We start from the raw sequence: 16,470 nt of genomic DNA, 5'->3' as shown, positions 1-16,470 counted from the left end.
CCTGCGGAACAGGAATGCCGGGGCTTGCCACTTCGGTGAAATACGACTTCACAGCTCGCCTCTGATTCAGCTCTGGAATTCTAAGTCCATAGGCAAACATTTAATCTCTTCTCCGAGATCTTTAGGTTAAGAGGCTTGCTGGGATTGGGGAATAGAGTGGGGGAGGCAAAACAGATGCAGGGAGGTCTAATGGGAAATCAAGATGGGGGGAGGAAGGGCTCTGGAAACAGCCCAGGGTGGTGCTGGGAATGCAGACCATTAGATGGCTTCAGGTAAGTGCCAACTAATTTTGATTTGGGGAATAAAATAATAAAAAAAAAATCCAGGCTTGGGGAATAAAACATGAAAGACTGAATATATACATACACACACACATATATATGTATATAACATACACACACACACACTAAGACAATTGAGGTACAACTAATTTACCTACTGCAAACTAACTGTCTGCTTATATTTGGTGTGTTTCCTAGAGTTGTTGTCTCAGGGGTTTTCAGATTCCTTCAGTTCACTGGTCTTGGATGCCTGAGCGATGGTGGGAAATGATAAGGGTCAGGATAGTGATCCCACCATAAGATTCAGAACTGCTAACCTCCCAGGGCAAACAGGTCTCGAAATTCAAGCGATAGAGTAGGTACAGAAAAAGACCTTCATTTGCAAATGCTTTCTGGAAGTTTCCTAGATAGTCAGGAGACAAATGCTTCCATCATGGAGTTTCCTCAGACCCTTAAAATCCTCAGAGGAGAAGGAAGGGAGACATAGTCCATTTCTTTCCGTTGAAAGATTTCTTCCTACTCCCAGGAGCAGCCAGGAGATGGCAAGGCAGCTCACCGTAGTAAGATATTTGGCTGGACAATACAGAGGCCAGGGAAGCTGAAAGGAGGCCTCATTTTTATGCTATGGTTGTTAGCATTCCTTTTCAGATTGCTTTCTTCTCTAGTATTTAATTACTATTGTATTTATGAAATCCGCCGGGTAAAAATTCATAGAGTTGTTGGCCATTCCAAAACTAGTCGTCTTAGCCTATGGGAAAGGCCGGTGTACACACTGTTTTCCAAAGTGAGCACACCTGCAGAAGGATGGACGAGCTGCAGCGTTGCAGGGGAAGCCGCCTGTCGGGGCTGCACAGCTTCATGGCTGAGGCCTGCTGACCCGGGATGCTGCTTGGCGAGCGCACCTGCCAGCAGACTTGAAGGGAGCTGGCCAGGCTTATGTCAAGCAGAGTTGTAGCACATCCCAGACATCTGGATAACCTGTACCCAGCCCCAAAACGGGAGAAAGAGTAGGTGGAGCTATGAATACGGATGCACAAGTTTACTTTTAAAGGAATTGTGTGGGCAGGCTCAGTTCTACTTGGGAATTTCTGCAAAATGAAAATATGACTAAGGAAACATTTTTTAAAAGTACATGAATAATAGCAACGCTATCGCTCTTCCAGGCTATCTTTGTCTTTGGTCTGTACCGATGTCTCTGGATTACACTGAAAGGTAATCGCACAAGACTTAGGACAACCAGACAGTTTTTAAAGAAATGCATTTTTTGGAGGCAGTCTCAGTTTGCATTCAATATAATATGTGTTGTTATTGCACATATAATAATAGTATTTATTAATAGCTCATCTCATAAGAATTTTTAACTGCTCACTTGACCCTGCCCTCCTTGCTACAATCACCTCTAGTGGTCATTCTGTTTGCAGTTCAAAACAGGTGAAGCCAAGTTCATCACAAACCAACCCTAATTCACCTATGCATTTGATCCAGTGTTTCTTGGGCACTGTGAAGGAAGTGAGGCTGACACTGCTGCTTCTGGCAGTGCGAGCCCACGGAGAGTGCATTCCCACGAGGAACTTCCAGTACTGCAAATACCAGAATAACGGCTAGGCACGGAATGATTGCCACGTGCATCGCGAGAAAGACATAAGCCGGTGTTAGCACCGTGGAGGGAGGGGAGGCCTTCTGCTTCGAGGACCAGCGGCTGATGCTGGCGGGGGTCACACTGAGACTGGGGCAGGTGGTGGTGGGGACGAGGGTGAAGGCAAGCATTGGTTGGCATGGAAGGAAGAGTGAGCCAGAGCTGAGGGCTGCCTGGTGTCCAGCACACTCTATGCTGTGGGGAGCTCATGGTCACACTTGCATGGTGCGTGCCCGATGCTCTAGGCCCTGCTGCCATGAGGCCCAGCGTGGAGGGCGAAGGGTGAGCGATAATGAATCCTTGGTCACTTAGAGGCCACTGGCAGATGGATGTACAGGAGTGAAAAGGGCAAAACAGGAGGAATAACAAAGCTTTTTTGCCTCTGTCATGCATGTGTGCACACACAACGGAGGGTTTTCTTCCTGTAAGCTCTTAGAGAAAGCAGTGTCGTCACACTGTTAGACAAGAAACTCTTGTTACAGCGAGGACTAACACAAAACAACTCTTGACAATTTGACCAGGGTATCATAATGATGCTATCAGCTCCACCATCAGCAGATTAGACATTGCTATTGTGGAGAGAGAGCTCTCCTCCTGTGGCTAATAAATCATGCCCATTGTGAAAGCATTTCCCTGCTTGTGAGGACAAAAAGGAACCATTCAAGAGCCACCTGATTGAGAAAGAGGGCCTCTTAAATCAGCCATCCGATTAAGCCGCGTGACTTACGGAATAGTTGACAACTAAAGGACAAGAGGATTTTATCATTTGGTTTCCTTTTTAGAAAGAATCATTGTATCATACAGAGTTCCCAGAATTTACTGCAATATTTTGGGGGGTATGGTCTCATTTTATTTTGGGGGGTGCTGAGAGGGGTGATCACTTGCTTCAAGGGAAAACTTAGTACGCTGGATTCCCTCCATGTCCACACATAGAAGGGATCTGCAAACAATAATGCCTGTGTGAGAGGCTCACTGCTACGTTACAGCCCAACAACCCCAGGGAAGCCCAGTCAGCTGAGCATCCCCCCAGTTTGTGGGGCAGGGCAGGGTCTCTCCAGAGCATCTGACCGTTGGGGACCCACTGGCAGCTATGTGGCAGAGCACGGAGCACACTCTGGACCTCCACTGTTCCCCGCCCACCCTACTTGCATGGGAACTCCTGAAGGTGAGATCCGTGGTCTGGTTTGCACCCTTAGCTCAAGGCTGAGAGCACGATTACAGTATCGACTGGAAGGACTCAGTCCAGCGGGGTGCACAGGAGCCTGGGAAGGGATGGGAGGGGTGGGAGGTTCCAAGTGGCAAAAACAAAGCAGCACTGACCCTCCCTGGCTCACACAGCCCCTGGGCAATCAGGGACAGCGTGCTCAGCGGCTGGGCTGGAGGTGGGGGGATTTGGAGGCCACCCTCGACGACAAAGAGCTTCAAAATCAAGAGTCATTGTGAGCATATTGAGAACAAAACAGCCCCCACCCCCCCACCCCACTCTCTGGCGTAGTGGGTGAGGCTGCCTCCTGCAGTGCTGGCATCCCCTGTGGGCGCCAGTTTGAGTCCTGGCTGCTCCACTTCTGTCCTGACTTTCTGCTACACACTGGGAAAGCAGTGGAGGATGGCCCAAGTGCTGGGGCCCCTGAGCCCGCATGGGAGACGTGGAAGAAGCTCTTGGCTCCTGGCTCTGGATCAGCCCAGCTCTGGCTGTTGCAACCATTTGTGGAATGAATCAGTAGATGGAAGATTTTCTCTCCCCCTACTTTACTCTCTCTGCCTCTCTGTAACTCTGCCTTTCAAATAAATAAATAAATCTTAAAAAAAAAAAAAAAAAAACAAAAAAAACCAGGAGGGGCTGGTGCTGTGGCACAGTAGGCTAAGCCTTTGCCTGCAGCGCCGGCATCCCATATGGGCGCCAATTCAAGTCCTGGCTGCTCCACTTCCAAGCCGGCTCCCTGCTATGGCCTGAGAAAGCAGTAGTAGATGGCCTCAAATGCCTAGGCCCCTGCACCCACATGAGAGACCTGGTTCCTGGCTTCAGATAGGGGAGTAAACCAGTGGATGGAAGACGTTTTTCCTGTCTCTCCCTCTCTCTGTCTGTAAATCAACCTCTCAAATAAATAAATAAAATATTTGTTTTAAACAGGACTCGGAATGTCCCCTCATCTTTTCATTGGCTGGTCTTCTTATCCTTCTGCAAAGATCTATGACAGAGGTGGTCCTGGCCTCAGGCCCACGAGGATTATCCAGATACAATATGGGAGCGGTCCTGGAGTGGGAGTGACTATACTGGAAGCGTTCTGAGCATCATCTCTTCCTGGTATGAGGGTCCTTCAAAAGGTCATGGGAAAAGAAATCCAAAGATAAGTTCCTTTTTGTCCCAAACCTTTGAAATCCAGGCCTATGAGAGATGGTCAAAAAGTTCATGGGAAATGTGCATTATGAAAAAAGCTATGAATGGACTTCGAAAAAAATTTTTTTCTAGGCCCTGTTTGGATCCTCTGGTGCTGTAAAAGCAGCCCCTATGACCTGGGGGGGGGGGGGGAGGGGGGAGGGGCAGCTGTTCATTTTTTTCTTTTACGATTTATTTATTTATTTATTTGAAAATCAAAGTTAGAGTTAGAGAGAGAGAGAGAGATATCTTTCATCCTCTGGTTCATTCCCTAGATGGCTGCAATGACCAGCGCTGGGCCAGGCCATAGCCAGAGCCACGTGGATGCAGCAGCCCAAGCACTAGGGTCATCTTCCACTGCTTTTCCCAGGCACATTAGCAGAGAGCTGGATCAGAAATGGAGCACCCAGAACTCAAACAGCCACCCATATGGGATATCAGTGTCGCAGGTGGCGGCTTTACCCACTATGCCACAGTGCCGCCATTTGCTCCTCCCCAATTTTTATTTTAAAGATTTATTCTTTTGTTTGAAAGTCAAAGTGACTGAGAGAGAGAAAGAGATCTTCCATCCCTGGTTCACTCCTCAAATGGCCACAACAGTTGGGTATAGGACAGACTGAAGCCAGGAGCCAGGAACCCCGGCTGAGTCTCCCACGTAGGTTGCAGGGGCCCAAGCACTTAGGCCATTTCCTGCTGTTTTCCCAGACTATTAGCAGGGAGCCACCAGGACTTGAACTGCTGCTCCACATGGAATGGTGGCAACTTACTCTATTGCACCACAATGCTGGCCCCATGATTTCAAATAATTTTTGCATGGCAATACACTTTTCTTTTCCTGCTTTTTCTGTGAACTTTTGAAAATACCCTTGTACCTTATTTCTTACTGAAAAGTTGATAAACACACCTTTCACTGGAGGCTTGACACTGCTGTGGCGACAGAGGAGTTAACAGCAAGTCCAGGATGTTCTCCAAGCACTCACTGGACGTCAGAGGGGTGCTGGCACCCTTTCAGCAAGCACTGGGAACACGAAGACCTACAGGACTGTGGTCAAGCTTTGCTGGAGAGAGAAATTCTAGGAGCCTGGACGTGTCCTGGAAGCTAAGGCATGTGTGTGTGACAGTGTGCAGAGGGAGGGCAGGAGCAGTCCACCCCACCCTCACCCTCATTTCCAACCAAATGCCCTAGGTACGTTTCTTCAAATGAAGATCAAATGAACTCTGCTCCTATGAAAAGGCCCTATTTCTCCGTCAGTGGCTGTCCACTCAACTCCTATCCTCACATTGCAGTAGACTATTTTGCTCTGCGTTGAATATATACCCACAGCACATCCTGGCAGGCCTTGTTTGACTACTGTGCTTGGATGCCTTCTAAGGATGACTTTATAACCTGTGCATATGGGTAGAGCTATTACATGTAGGGATAAGCTAAAACAGATGAATTCTAGATAACGTCTTGTTTAAATGAAGAGAGAAAGAGACAGAGAGAGACAGAGACGAGAGGAAAAAAAGGAGGTGGACGAGGTGGAGGAGCAGGAGAAGCAGCAATACAGCAAGACGTTGGGGCAGTAAGAACACCAGACAGGGCATCAGGGTGCTTACACCCACAAGTTCTGTGGTTTGGTGGACACATCTCTGAACTTTCCAAGGTCTTGATTTCTTCTTGTGCCAAACAACAGGGTTGAATTAGATGCACTGTAAAGCCCCTTATTCTAAGTCAAATGTCATTGAAAATTCACCCAAAGAGTTCACTTTTTGCCAGTTTGACTGTTTCCTTGAGTAGTAACACCTATCCCTGGCGTTGTTAGAATATTCAATGCGCCATTCACAAAGGAAATCTCGGAGTCAGCAACCCTGCTCTCTTCCTCTGAAATACAAAGTGACTGAAGCTCAGCCTTCCTCAGCCAGCTGCCTCCCTCCCGCCCATCACCCGCTCCCCAGTGATTGATTGCTAAGCCTCCTCTACATTTCACAGATGTTGGCAAGTTGGGTTCTCAGAAGGGGAAAACGAATTATCTCATTCCTCCCACCCCACGTATTTCTAAGAGCATAGCTAAATGCCATTTTTTCCCCAATGGATGATCACATTAACAAATGGCGCATTTTATACATAGCACTGGCAGTACATTAAAGGAAAGACCCAAAATATATAAGGGAAGGCTCTTGGCCAAAAATGAACCTTCTATGATGGGACTTCAAAACATTCATGGAAAATGGAAATAAAAGATAAGCTTATTTTTTGTAAAATTTTTGAAACCCATGCATAGTTTTTTCATAATTCACATTTTTCATGAATGTTTTTGAAGACCCCTTATAGATCAAGCAATTGAGAATGAGCTTCTTAGAGCTGGCCTTCTGGTGCAGAAGGCTAATCCACCCCCTGCAATGCCAGAATCCCATGTGAGCAACAGTTCAAATCCTGGCTGCTCCACTTCTGATCCAGCTTCTTCCTAACGCGCCTGGGAAAGCAGCAGAAAAAAGCCTAAATGCTTGGACCCTTGCCACCCATGTGGGAGACACAGATGGAGTCTGTGGCTCCTGGCTTTAGCCTGGCCCAGACCTGGCTGCTGTGGCCATTTGGGGAGGAAACCAGTGGACGGAAGATCTGTCTCTCTTTCTCTGTAACTCTGCCTTTCAAACAAATAAAATAAACCTTAAAAGAAGAAAAGGAAAATGACCTTCTTGTTAATTACAATGCCATAGCCCCTTAGCATTTTAAGATCATTTCTGAAGACTGGATAGAGAGAAACTTTCATGGCAGATTTCTGCAGAGTGGAGTTTGAAGAGGATTGCCATATAAATAATACAGAGCATGCATAATTTATTAACACATCACCCTTTTTGCTCTTGTCAAGATCGTGGGAGCTCTTTAGTGCTTAGCTGCAAATGAACGTTCTTGTTTGTGTCCATCCGGAGGTAACATGCAAACAGTGCAATCTCCGGAATATTCAGTGCGAATTCTAAAGAATCCCCAACACCAGACCACTTCTTTCTCATTTCCTAATGGGCCACTCATTTCCCATAGTCCCCCACACTTCTCACACTCATTATAGCAGGTATGCTCGACACTGTGTCCTTAACCCAGTGGCACTTCCTTCTATAATTAGAAAGCTTGCTGGGAACACTTGTGACTCTCCAGAGGGCTTTTTCCTGATTGTACGAGTACAGGAGAACGCACGCTGGAGAACAGTGCCCACCAAAGCAGTGTTCAGCCGATGATGGAGAGGGAGAATGTGATTAAATGCCCCAATTTCCACACTCTTGACCTGGGATAACTTGGAAAGGCAGCTTGATAATACATTCTTTATTGCCTTCCTTCTCTTTTCTCTCATTTCCTCAAACCTCCACTGTTATTTCTCTCTTTTGTTTGAAGATTTTATTTATTTATTTGACAAGTAGAGTTACAGACAGTGAGAGACAGACAGAGAGAAAGGTCTTCTTTCCAGTGGTTCACTCTCCAAATGGCTGCAACGGCTGGAGCTACACCGATCCGAAGCCAGGAGCCAGGTGCTTCCCCTGGTCTCCCACATGGGTGCAGGGGCCCAAGCACTTGGGCCATCCTCCACTGCCTTCCTAGGCCACAGCAGAGAGCTGGACCAGAAAAGGAGCAACCGGGACTAGAACCGGCACCCATATGGGATGCCGGCGCCCCAGGTGGAGGATTAACCTAGTGTGCCACGGCACTGGCCCCCACTGTTATTTCTTAAGTGCACCTCCTAGAAAAACTATTTGTACTCCAAATCTTATCTCTGAATCAGCCTCTTGGAAATCCCAAACTGAGAGCCAACATACACCTCCCGTATTCATAGGCTGTCCGTGGAATATCCATGTTCTGAGATGATAAGACATTGGAACTGGAGTTGAAAGGGATCTCATGGTAGCATTAGACCACTGTCAGGAGTCCTTTTCCTATGGGGAAACTGAGATCCAGATGGATGGACCCAAGGTCACACAGGTTGTTAATGACCTAGGCCAGATATCCAAGGTCCCCTTAGGATCCTACTGAGGACAAACCTGGTTAATGGTCCGGGACACCTGAGAAGTGAAACACTGCTTCTAGCCAAAGTCTGCCATGAGATGTGAATTCAAGAATAGACAAAGTCCACGTATATAGTCTGAGTATAAGAAAACAAACATTAACAGCACGATATACTACATGAAGGAGATAGGAATTGTAGAGAAAGATATTCCTATCATTAGTCATGGAGAGATGAAAATAAGTAGGAAAACCCTGAATTGGAGCTGATGGAATAGCTTAGCCTTTTCAACTCCCAACACTTACCAGTCAATAATTTGAATAAATATTTCAAAATTTTGTAAAAAAAAAAAGAAAAAGTAGAATTAAAAGGTAAGTTTGGGGGCCGATATTGTGGTGCAACAGATTAGACTGCCACTTGAGTTGCCAGCATCCATACTGAAGACCAGTTTGTGCCTTGGCTGCTCCATGTCCCATCCAGCTCTCTGTTAGTGCTCCTAGGAAAGCAGTAGACGATGGCCCAAGTACCTGGGACCCTGGAGGAAATTCCAGGTTCCTGGATCCAGCCTGGCCCAGCCCTGGTACTATGACCATTTGGGGAATGAATGAGCAGTCGGAAGACCTCTGTCTCTCCTTCTCTATCATTCTGCCATTCAAGTAAATAAAATAAATCCTAAAAAAAAAAGTCTTTCTATGAGATTCTTGAAATATTCTCATGTACTTAAAGAATATATAATAATGAAGTCTCCCATCTTTGAACAGCAACCCACAAAGCCCAGGAGCTTTGACTAAGAACAGACAAGCCCCTTTCTCTACACTGTGCATTCGAGGATCCAGGGCTGACTCTTGGCCCCTGCTTCTGTTCTTCGTCTTGTCTTGTAATTTGCTGCCTTGTGTGTGCTGACTTTGACAATTCACAGATGCTGTTACAGTGGGGAGTAAACCTAGAGCCAGAAAGATACCACAGAGCCTTCAGAAAACAAGACCCTGGCCTCTTTAAAAAGTGCCTTGTGAAGTTCGTGTTTGTCTTTAAATGAAATGGAAGCAGAGAAGGTATGTCTCCAAACAGTTGTGATGCAATATAAATATTATTTTCCTTGCATGTTTGTTCTCATTCATTCAAACTTCCACATTCCTTTGGCAAGGAATCTCGCAGAGGGCTTGACAGAGTAAGATCATTTTGCAATTTATCAACAAACGATAATTGTACTTTCAAAGGAAAATTATATTATTTGTGGCTGAAGATCAAGTTTTTTATTTTATTTCTCCAAAGTTGCAAGTGCAGAGCATTTAATATTGAAGGCAAATAAAGAGTAGTATGGTTAGAGTCTGGTCTTGATATTATTATGAATCAAGAGAAGGAGATGAGCTCAGGTTCAAGGTCAAAATAGGGAAAGCTACATTAATTTGGAGTTTGTTTTCAAACACAGGCATGAGGAGCTGGGGTGTGGTGTGCAGAATGGTGGCCTTATCTCCAGCCCTGTGATGGTGCATGTGTGGTCCTGGGTCATCCAAAAGGGGCCAGTGTAATTACAGGCCCCTGGAAGAAGAATGAAAAAGACCAGAGCCAGAGAAGAAGGTGAATCGATGATGGAAAATGAGGCTAGTGAGAAGGAAGGGGCGAGGAGGGGGTCCTGAGCCCAAGTGTGCAGGTGGCCTTAAGAGCTGGAAAAGATGAGGAAATGGATTCTCTCCTAGAGCCCGCAGCAGGAATGAGCTCTACCTGCTCCTTGACTTTGTCCCAGTGAGATGGGTCTTGGTCTTCTGATCCCCCAGAACTGTAAAAGAATCAATTTGTGTCGCTTTAAGCCACAACATTTGTGGTCATGAGTGACAACAGCAACAGGAAACCGATGCAAGGTGCATGTGTAAGTGCTGTGGCTGGGCAGTCTACCCAGCAGTCCAACCCCAGGCTGTGCATCTTAATTCACCCAATTTCAGGGACGCAGGGTGAAGAAGAAAGAGCAAAGGTTTAGATCAGACAGCCCATGAGTTCTAATCCAGGTGCTGTCACTTCCTGTCTGTGTGCCTCTGGGCAAGTAAATGGCCCTCCTTGAGATTTAGGTAAACCAGTGCTTGTCTCCATTTCAGACCCAATAGACTCACACCCTAGTGCAGCCGCCGTAAACCATGCAGACGGAGCAAAGGGCACCAGTAGATTGTTGCAGAGTTTACAGGAAAGAATGTGTGTTGGGGGTCTCTGCATAGTGCCTCTTAGATGGTAGGTGCTCAGTGGAGGTCACTCCTTCCTCTCCTCGACCCTACCCAGCAGGACTTGTGTGTAACGGCACAGACAGCTTCCTAAAGCGCAGGTGCACCATCCCCTCCTGCCTCTCCTGGGACCACATCTAAACTCCTTAGCATGATTTAGGCAATTTTTAAAATAGTTTTATGAAGCCGGCGCCGTGGCTCAACAGGCTAATCCTCCGCCTTGCGGCGCCGGCACACCGGGTTCTAGTCCCGGTCGGGGCGCCGGATTCTGTCCCGGTTGCCCCTCTTCCAGGCCAGCTCTCTGCTGTGGCCCGGGAAGGCAGTGGAGGATGGCCCAAGTCCTTGGGCCCTGCACCCGCATGGGAGACCAGGAGAAGCACCTGGCTCCAAGCTTTGGATCAGCGCGATGAGCCGGCCGCAGCAGCCATTGGAGGGTGAACCAACGGCAAAAAGGAAGACCTTTCTCTCTCTCTCTCTCACTATCCACTCTGCCTATCAAAAAAAATAGTTTTATGAGACATAATATATGTACCATAAAATTCACCTGTTTATGTGTATAACTCAAAATAACTCCATGAGTTTTAGTATGTACATTGTAGGATCGCCTTCACCACAATCTAATTTCAGGGTAGTTCTATCATTCTAAATGGAAAACTGGTGCAGCTTATTCCTTATTACTTCTTATTTACTCCTTATTCCTCCTCCAGCCCCAGACAGCCACCAATCCATGCGCTGCATCTTTGGAGTGGCCTTTTCTGCACATTTCATACAAATGGAATCCTGCACCGTGGTGCCTTTTGTCCTGGTGCATATTTGCCTTGCTCAGCTTACCTCACCAACTTCTATCCACCCACCTACATGACAGCAAGACAGAATTACTTGGAGGTCCCTGGGTCTTCACCCCTTACATTCTCCTACTCCAGCCCTATTTCTGTGTGTGCCCCTCTGTCTGGATCAACCTCTACCCCTTCAGATTGGAGACTGTTTTTAAATGGAGATGTCTCCAGTGGCTGCCTTTGCAATGTGCTTTCTCAGTGCCTTAGGCTACAATTTACTATGCTATATGGTGGCTGCCTGCTCGCATTCCCTGTAAGCTTGGAAGAAGCAAGATCTGTATCTATGCTATTTACCATTGTATCCTTAGTACTTGGTGTGATACTTGATACTCTCGATCTATGGATGGGAAGGATGAAAAATGTATCCAATTTGAATGGGTTTCAGGCTTCTCTTCTGTTGCAGTCAGAGAAGCTAAATTTAGGCCAAAACCTCAGGGATTTACCAGGGTCCATTTCTCACCCACCTTTTCTAATGGATATTTGTTTGGTGTGTGTGTGTGTGTGTGTTCACCCATGACAACATATTCAACACTGAGAAATATATATTACATAGTATTTCATTTTCCTCCAGTAATTTCGGGACAAAACATGGCTAAATGATTCACATTGCAGTATTCTACTTAATTTGGGAAACATTTCGATTGTGGTAGGTTTAGGAGGATCTTTTGTTCCTAAATCTCTATGATGGATATTTTAAACTTTGTGCAGAGAAGGTATTCACTAAACTATAGGAAAAATGCAAGATTGGCAGCTTCAGTAAAATTAATTTTAAGCCATATTTTAAAAATTATTTATCTTTACTTGACACACACACACACACACACACACACAGAGAGAGAGAGAGAGAGAGAGAGAGAGAGAGAGAGAGAGAGAGAAAGAGTTTCCATTTGCTAGTTCACTCCCCAAACGCCCCCCACAAGGCTGCAGCCAGGAGCCAGGAACTCAATCCAGGTCTCCCACATGTAGGGCAGGAACACAGCTGCTTGAACCATTACCACTGCCTCCCAGGGTTTGCATTAGCAAGAAGCTGGAGTCAGGAGCCAGAGATGGGTAAAAACCCAGGCATTCGGAAGTGGGACAAGGGCATCCTAACTGGCATATTAACCACTGGGCCAAATGCCCTCCCCAACCACATTTTTGAATACAAAGAAACTGAACAATAAGTCAATATCAAAAGGTTATTTTTCCAAAGTTACTTCCTTGTGCACTACCTGTGCCTAGAACATCACTTTGGTGTTTAACCTACAGTCTCTAGGACAGCCCTGTCCATACAAACATGAGTATATATAAAAATATATTTACTTTAAAATATTCTAGTAGCTGTGTTGAGAAAGTAAAAAGGGCCTGGTGAAATGAAATTTTTAAATATATGCTATTTGCACATGTCATCAATATAAAAATCATTAATGGAGGTTTTATATATTTTTCTTTCATACTAAGTCAAGATCCAGGTGTGTATAACACAGTACATTGCAGATTGGGCTCTGCACATATGACATAGTCCCTGGCCATTGATTCAATTGGTCTGGGCTGAATCTTGTAATCATGTTTTGGAACTGCTCTCTAGTTATTCAGATGAGTAGCACTGGAAGAACAGGTGTTCGTCATTTGGGTTGGTCTTAACTGCTGGTTTTCTTTGCTAATCTTGGCGTACTTCTTTCTACCCCAGGGAATTTGTCCAGCTTTTTGAATTTCTATGTACTTGGGCTTCTTTTCGGTGTTCCTCACCTGTGCAGAACCCGTAGGCACCGGGAGGACCCCCTCCTTCTTATTTTCTGCACTTTCCATTATCTCGCAGGTCTTAATTTTTGGTAATGGTGGTGCCGGGTTCTACATCTGTCCATCCTTTTGCATTTGTTTTTAATGTGCACAGCGATTTCCTACTCTCTTGTTTTGACCTACTTCCTTATTAAAAACACATCTTCTTTAAAAAATCTGACTCTGGGGCCAGCATTGTGGCTCAGCAGTTTAAGCTGCCACTTACAACACTGGCATCCTATATCAGGGGGCTGGTTCAAATCCCAGCTGCTCTACTTCTGATCCAGATCCCTGCTCATATGTCTGGGAAGGCAGAAGATGCCCGAGTATTCGGATCCCTGCCACTCACAAGGGAGACCTGGATGGAGTTCGGGTCTCCTGGCTTCAGCCTGACCCCGCCCCGGCCATTGAGATCACTGCGGGGTGAACCAGCAGAAAGAAGATCTCTTTCTCTCTGTCTCTTTCTCTCTCTCTGCTACTCTGCCTTTCAAATGAATGAGTCTTGAAAAATAAATATAAAAAATACAACCTACGACCCATCACAAAAAGCTGAACACAATTTCTGGTTACGAAACCTGAGGATTACAATAGATGGGATCTTAGCGTTGTTTCTTGGGATGGAATCCAAGCAAACTGATACCCATAAGCTCGTTGGCCTTTACTTTAAGAGTCTGCATCAGCTTTTTCCACCTCAAAAATGAAAAACTGGGTTTATCTGCAAATATCCCCTTAGGCAACTGAGTTCTGTTTGTTGGAATTCTCAGTGTTACAAGCAACTGCGATTTAAAGGCTACCTCTTAAAAGTAGGATTTTAAAAGAATACAGCCAGTCCATCTTCTATACCCAAGGATTCCACATTCATGATCCAAGTCCATGATTGAAAATATTTGGAGAAAAAGTGTAACTAAACGTGTAGGGACCATACTTCCTATCATTGTCCCTGTAATAATACCGCACAACAACCATTTAAACAGCATTCACATTGTATTGCGTATCATAGGGAATCTAGAGAAGATGTAAAGTATATAAGAGAGTGTGAATAGGTTCTATACAAACACTGCACCACTCTATATAAGGGACTTGGGTGACTGGAGATCTTAGTGGGGTGGGGGGCATCCCCACAGACAGTGGATACTGAGGGACAACTGTATACAAATCTGAAGTCTCCCCTCCCGTGCTCCCTTCTCAATTCCCACCTCCACAATTCCAGTCTCAGCGGTGAGTGGATCTGAAATTGTAGAGACAATGGAGATGGGCCCAGGTCCCAGGGGGTCCCTCAGTTCCCTAGGGCAGGCAGGGACGGTTCCCTCCCTCTTTCCTCCCTTCTCTTTTCTTATCACAACAGCTATGGAGAGTGAACCACCTATGTGGGATGACCCAAGGGCCAGATTCATTTAACTTTGCTTAATCCAGTCTCTCGCTCTCTTTTTAAGATTTATTTATTTACTTAAGAGGCAGAGTTACAAAGAGAGAGAGAGAGAGGGAGAGAAAGAAAATGCGAGAGAGAGAGAGAGAGAGAGAGAGAGAGTTTACATCTGTGGGTTCACTCCCCAGATGGCTGCAACAGCCAGAGCTGGGCCAATCCGAAGCCAGGAGCCAAGAGCTTCTTCTGGGTCTCCCCGACGGGTGCAGGGGTCCAAGCACTTGGGCCATCTTCCCAGGCCATGGCAGAGAGCTGGATCAGAAGTGGAATAGCCAGATGTGGAATCAGTGCCCATACAGGATGCCGGCACTGCAGGCTGAGGCTTAGCCCACTATGCCACAGTGCTGGCCCGTACTCCAGTCTCTTGTGTCATTGGATTGGCTTGGCTAAAGTTGTCACATCAGGGATGGGTTCCTAGGTCTGTGGTTGGGAGGGAAGAAGTTCCTAAGGGGCAGGAGGGAGTATTCCACATCTGTGAGCAAATCTAAAGCCTAAGTACTAAAGCAAACACTGGTGAATCTAACCTGGAAAGGGGCCAAGAGAAGAGTTCTAGGCCCTGGGGCTATGTGCTGGCTGGTGGTGGGCTCAGAAAAGAAACAAGGGGAAAGGGGGATCCTACGTTATCTCCTCCATTCCTGGCTGGTTTGTGTCACTCCTCCCTGGTCCAGGAGTGGATTTAGTTAATAGAGAGGGCCAAGTGAGAACAGAGAAGGTCTCAAATAGTCTACTGCGATGCAAACAAGAAACCTCTCTCCCTGTCTGGCCCAGCCACATCTGTTCCTTTGCCACTCATCCTACCACTGATCATTACCATGCAGCTCCCATTCATGGCGAAAACAGTGAGGAAGACTTTTGTCATGATTATTGTTCTTATTGATCTTTGCTTTGTGCACATGACCTGCCCGTAGCATGAAATGGGAAATGTTTCTACGGCATAGATTCAACATTTGTAATTCCTTAAAGTCCATCATCCTCATACTACCCAGCAAAAATATGAGGCAGGCAAGAATGGCTTTTGGCAGATTGAATCTGTTCTACAATAGTGCGATGCACTGAAGTTCCCTTCTTCTGGATTTAAAATTTAACTAAGTTCATGTAGTTAGATTAGTTGGGTCTGTATCCATTTACCAGAATAGAGTCATCCTTTTCTTTGTTGCCATGGTGTTATTATCAGAAATTAGGAGTGACCTTAAAAAGTAACTGCTACTGTTGGCTAATTATTGTGAAAAAGAGAAGTCAGGCTCAGCTAAGCCAAAACTGAAATAATTGTATTTGGCAGGCATTCACTACCATTTAACATCTACTTAATTACCCCAACCACAGATAGCACAGTCAGCTTCTTAGGGGTGCATTTTGCAGGTGACTCATCCATGAAGATCCATCAGGGTGCAGTTAGAAGCAGAATCAGATGTTTCACAAAAGTGAGATTACATGAATTTTATACTGGAGAGAAACGGATTGCAACACCTGCTCTTCCCATTTTTAAGGCAGAATTTTCTCTTGCTGCTTTTTGATTCAGAATTCTGAGTTCTTAAAAATATATGTCTAAGTACGAGCATTTGGGCATATTCAATATCTTTAACTTGAGGATCAATGCTGGTGCTACCCTGTAGCCCACCCATGAGAATCGAGAAAGACCTCCATGGGGGTGAGAAAACAAGACTAGTCGCTAGCTTTTCCCAGCGGAATGTCAGCTCTGCAATTAGCACATCTGGATCTAAATCATTGGCTCTTTTATGAGCAACACAGAAGCAGTCACTTACGGCTCTTCCTGGAGACGTCAAGGATGAGCTCACTGCAATCAGACACTCACGGGTCTCCGAGGAGACGTCTGATTTCCAGAGAGGCCGCCTAGACACCTTAGCTCAGCTTCTCCAGGCCAGAGGTTCTCAGTGTTGGCCGCACACCAGGATGACTTTGGGAGTATGTTAAAAATACCTCTGCCCCACTCAGAACATTTGATATAGAATTTATT

General features: G+C 45.9%; 1 protein-coding gene across 5 annotated transcripts in view; it reads right to left on the bottom strand.

The window, feature by feature from the left end:
• The window catches only part of PHACTR1 (phosphatase and actin regulator 1), a 586,996-nt gene that overhangs the window by 321,460 nt on the left and 249,066 nt on the right, over nt 1-16,470 (bottom strand). The gene's annotated exons all lie outside the window — the stretch shown is intronic.

Source organism: Lepus europaeus, chromosome 3 (genome assembly GCF_033115175.1).
Source record: "Lepus europaeus isolate LE1 chromosome 3, mLepTim1.pri, whole genome shotgun sequence".
NCBI classification, from domain to species: Eukaryota; Metazoa; Chordata; class Mammalia; order Lagomorpha; family Leporidae; genus Lepus; species Lepus europaeus.
Note: the sequence above shows the minus strand (reverse complement) of the source record. Positions and strands in the feature narration are given on the sequence as shown.